Source organism: Cyprinodon variegatus, unplaced genomic scaffold, assembly GCF_000732505.1.
Source record: "Cyprinodon variegatus isolate N-32 unplaced genomic scaffold, C_variegatus-1.0 Scaffold42, whole genome shotgun sequence".
NCBI classification, from domain to species: Eukaryota; Metazoa; Chordata; class Actinopteri; order Cyprinodontiformes; family Cyprinodontidae; genus Cyprinodon; species Cyprinodon variegatus.
This window is the reverse complement of record NW_015150495.1, coordinates 2,104,105-2,109,261: the sequence shown is the minus strand read 5'-3', so window position 1 is coordinate 2,109,261 and position 5,157 is coordinate 2,104,105. Positions and strand designations below refer to the sequence as shown.

Below are 5,157 nucleotides of genomic sequence, written 5' to 3'. Positions count from 1 at the left end.
TTTTTTTTTTTTTTTTTTTACATAAATGATGCATTTGTTTGCTCCTTCTGAACTCACTTTTTTTAATCATAAAAACTTCTAATAAGCCCTTCTAAATATGTTTCCAACTTTTACTTATCCGTTTGTATTTAAACATCATTATAGTAGGACTTAAATTATTTAATTCTCTTTAGTGATCATGCCTGGAACTTTATTTTAAATAAATGAAGTTAAATAATTTTATTTTCTAAATTTAAGGTAAAATACTACTTTACTGATACCCCTCCAATATATGAGTACTACTTATGTTATATTATAATGATTAATATTACTCTGTTTAATGGGAACATTTGATTTTCCTCCCTAAATGTATTTTCTAATGTAAAATGATTGTCTTTCGGAATCACAGCCTGGGATCTGGTTTGCTATAGATGGAAACCTTTTCTCTCGATAACACTTACCTACATGAGGAAGGATATTAAAGTATTGAAATATATATAATATCTCTGAAGCGTACAGTTATACATCGATGAAGCAAGATGTGCTCCTTTACTACACTCTTATTTCCGACATTCCAATAGGCACTTGAAACAAACATTTTTTTTTGTAAATTAATTCCAAAAAAAAAAAAAAAAAAAGTAAATATGATTAAAAATATATTACTATTTGGTAAAATATAGGATTAGAGTGTTATATACTACATATTTTATCAAGTGGAATGCAGATGAATGTTTAACTTTAAAACATCCAACAGGAAATTGTAATTTTTGTCTTCAAGAAGAGACAGTAAAACATGCTTTGTTAGTCTGTTCTAAATATTCTGTTGAGAGAAAGATTTTAGTTTGTCAGTTACAAGAAAATAAATTGCAATTAAATATACAAGATATTTTGGACAAACTTTCTACTTCTAAATGTTTTTTTTTTTATTTATTTAATGAATTACCTTAAAAACGAAATTGATAGAAAAAATATACGATTTATTACCTTAATTATTATAATGGTATTTATTTATTTGTTTGTTTATTTTATGGGAGAATTTATTTATAGCATCCCGATCCACACTCTATTCCAGTAGATGGCGGTAACGCGCAACAATAAGTTGCTTGCTAACCGCCTTAAAAAAAGAAGAAGAAGAATTTAACTTTGTCCCTTCGGACTTGCCGTCCGTACTGGAAAAGAAGAAAGCGGACAGATCTGTCAGAAATGGGGAGACCACGGGCTCTGTTTTGTAAATGATTTATACATTTCGCCTAAACAGCAGGAAGAAGCCGAACTTCTACGTGAGTGATTTACTGAGCAGATCTGTAATTTATGGTGGGCTATTGACACGACGTAGAACAAAAGGTCTGTTGATAACTTGTTGAAAACGTTTAAAGTTCAGCCTTCTGTGCAGGGAGCTTTTCAGAATAAGAGCCCTGATCTCTAAAAAAAAAAAAAAAAAAAAAAAAACAGGTGTCAGAGACATCTTCTAAGAAATGTTTATTTAAAAATCGATCTGGTATTTACAGTTTATGGAGAACTTTGAAATGTAACCACATGTTAGCGGGAAAAAAATGCAGACTTATTGTATTAAAAACACGTTTATTAAAAATCTAAAAGCAGAGGGTTGGAAAAACTAGGTGCAGCTTTGGATAAAAAAGTGATCCCATCTCGACATTTCTTCTGGACTGTATTAAGCCACTATAATCCTTTCTATATAGTCTATATTAATTGCAATGCACTGTTTGGGGTCATCATCCTGCAGATAACCAAGCTTTGACCAAAGTCCAGTTAGTAAACAAATAGCCTCACATTTCACATAAAAATACTTTAAAAGTTCCTCTTGGTTGACTCAGTATCTAAAAGTTATTATTCCATCATCATCCTGCTGGATGGTGTGTTTGCTGACATGTTTTAGTAATTTATTCCTCATCAAACAACTCTACAGTGTCTCCTCTGTCCAAACACGTTTATAGTAGGGCTGAACGATTTAGCCAAAAATCAAAAGTGTGATTATTTCCTAATATTATTGCCATGTCAATTATATTGCTATTTTCATTTGGAGCAAACAGAAACATGTAGATGTTTCACCTCTGGGTTTCAGTTTTTTCATGACCTTGAAATCTTTCTTGTCCAGAATCCAGTGTTGCAGGACTTTACTGTATGAATGAAAATGTTCTTCTACTATCCTGCATGGATCTGGATCATGCTTGCTGCAACTCTTTCTTCCCATCCGTGGCAGCAAACTCACTTTAAGTGTATTGCTGCCACCTAAAGGCCTGAAGGGAGAAATGCACTGTCTTACTCTTGTTAAATGAAGTGTGAATAAAACTGAGTGCCTCTGAGATTTGAAAATTGTATTTTGCAAAATTACAAATTCAACTAATTGCAAAGCCCTACTTTATAGTCCATTCAAATACAGATCTGCAAACCAGAGTCTGGTTGCCATATTCTGTTCCGATATAGGANTGTAATTCCGATAAAACTCTCTTGATAGCCACGCTAACGCTAGTTTCATCGGCTGAAGCCGCCATGTTCTTTAGACTGAATTGTCGCGCGTCGTTGCGTCACGCCTCAACCCGCCTCAAAGCCAACGCTGATTGGACGTTTGTTTGGTGAGTGAAACCTTGAAAGCTCGCGAGATCAGGATGGTCTGATGAGGCTAGGGTACTGTTGCAAAAACCCTTGGAAGGTTGTAACAAAGAAATAATAATCTTATCACTATACTCTTTTGTTTCGGACTCAGATATCACATCTTTTGTAGAAAACAGATTTTTACTTTATAATAACTAGACTAATTCTAGTTTAAAATGGAAAAATCGAAAATTCTGTTCAAAGTAATACATATTTTTATACTTGTACATAGCAATATATCATTAAAAAAGATACTGTTTGTGGAAAAATGTGTGTCTAATCTTCTACAAGAGATGTCTAATAAATATCACTCTATTTAATTGGTAAACTGAAGATTTTGACTGTTTTAAGTTTCAGAAAGTAAATGACTACGGAACATCAGAAGTTTTAAATTTGTTTGTGACCTCAAATAAATAATGTTTGAAGTGATTAAGATTATGTCTGGCAACTCCTTGCCTTAATTGTTATGCTATTTTTTTTTTACATAAATGATGCATTTGTTTGCTCCTTCTGAACTCACTTTTTTTAATCATAAAAACTTCTAATTACGCCCTTTTAAATATGTTTTCACCTTTTACTTATCCTTTTTTATTTAAATATCATTATAGTAGGACTTAAATTATTTAATTCTCTTTAGTGATCATGCCTGGAACTTTATTTTAAATAATTTCTAAAAAGTATAAACCTATAGGATACAATTGTCATGGACTATTTTATTTTCTAAATTTAAAGGTAAAATACTACTTTACTGATACCCCTCCAATATATGAGTACTACTTATGTTATATTATAATGATTACGGTAATATTACTCTGTTTAATGGGAGCATATGATTTTCCTCCCTAAATGTATTTTCTAATAAAAAATTATTGTCGTTCAGAATCACAGCCTGGGATCTGGTTTGCTATAAATGGAAACCTTTTTTCTCGATAACCCTTACCTACATGAGGAAGGATATTAAAGTATTGAAATATATATAATATCTCTGAAGCGTACAGTTATACATCGATGAAGCAAGATTCGCTCCTTTACTACACTCTTATTTCCGACATTCCAATAGGCACTTGAAACAAACATTTTTTTTTTTTGGAATTTTATTCCAAAAAAAAAAACAAAAAACAGAAGTCATTAGAATTTTGGCACTGTAAGTAATCATGATTAAAAATATATTATTATTTGGTAAAATGTAGGATTAGAGTTTTATATACTACATATTTTATCAAGCGAAATGCAGATGAATGTTTAACTTTAAAACATCCAACAGGAAATTAAATTTTTGTTTTCAAGAAGAGACAGTAAAACATGTTTTGTTAGTCTGTTCTAAATATTCTGTTGAGAGAAAGATTTTAGTTAGTCTGTTACTAGAAAATAAATTGCAATTAAATATACAAGATATTTTAGACAAACTTTCTACTTCTAAATGTTTTTTTTTTAATTTATTTAATGAATTACCTTAAAAACGAAAACTAAATTGATAGAAAGAATATACGATTTATTAACTTAATTATTATAATGGTATTTATTTATTTGTTTGTTTATTTTATGGGAGAATTTAGATATAGCATCCCGATCCACACTCTATTCCAGTAGATGGCGGTAAAGCGCATCAATAAGTTGCTTGCTAACCGCCTTAAAAAAAGAAGAAGAAGAATTTAACTTTGTCCCTTCGGACTTGCCGTCCGTACTGGAAAAGAAGAAAGCGGACAGATCTGTCAGAAATGGGGAGACCACGGGCTCTGTTTTGTAAATGATTTATACATTTCGCCTAAACAGCAGGAAGAAGCCGAACTTCTACGTGAGTGATTTACTGAGCAGATCTGTAATTTATGGTGGGCTATTGACACGACGTAGAACAAAAGGTCTGTTGATAACTTGTTGAAAACGTTTAAAGTTCAGCCTTCTGTGCAGGGAGCTTTTCAGAATAAGAGCCCTGATCTCTAAAAAAAAAAAAAAAAAAAAAAAAACAGGTGTCAGAGACATCTTCTAAGAAATGTTTATTTAAAAATCGATCTGGTATTTACAGTTTATGGAGAACTTTGAAATGTAACCACATGTTAGCGGGAAAAAAATGCAGACTTATTGTATTAAAAACACGTTTATTAAAAATCTAAAAGCAGAGGGTTGGAAAAACTAGGTGCAGCTTTGGATAAAAAAGTGATCCCATCTCGACATTTCTTCTGGACTGTATTAAGCCACTATAATCCTTTCTATATAGTCTATATTAATTGCAATGCACTGTTTGGGGTCATCATCCTGCAGATAACCAAGCTTTGACCAAAGTCCAGTTAGTAAACAAATAGCCTCACATTTCACATAAAAATACTTTAAAAGTTCCTCTTGGTTGACTCAGTATCTAAAAGTTATTATTCCATCATCATCCTGCTGGATGGTGTGTTTGCTGACATGTTTTAGTAATTTATTCCTCATCAAACAACTCTACATTGTCTCTTCTGTCCAAACACATTTATAGTAGGGCTGAACGATTTAGCCAAAAATCAAAAGTGTGATTATTTCCTAATATTATTGCCATGTCAATTATATTGCTATTTTCATTTGGAGCAAACA

General features: G+C 31.6%; 1 protein-coding gene across 1 annotated transcript in view; it reads left to right on the top strand.

Moving 5' to 3' along the window:
* Positions 1 to 4,285: 4,285 nt before the first annotated feature.
* Positions 4,286 to 5,157, top strand: part of thnsl1 (threonine synthase like 1) — a 9,357-nt gene continuing 8,485 nt past the window's right edge. Inside the window, exon 1 of the mRNA XM_015370146.1 lies at positions 4,286 to 4,387. The gene's annotated coding sequence lies outside the window, so the exon portion shown is untranslated. The remainder of the gene's footprint in view (positions 4,388 to 5,157) is intronic.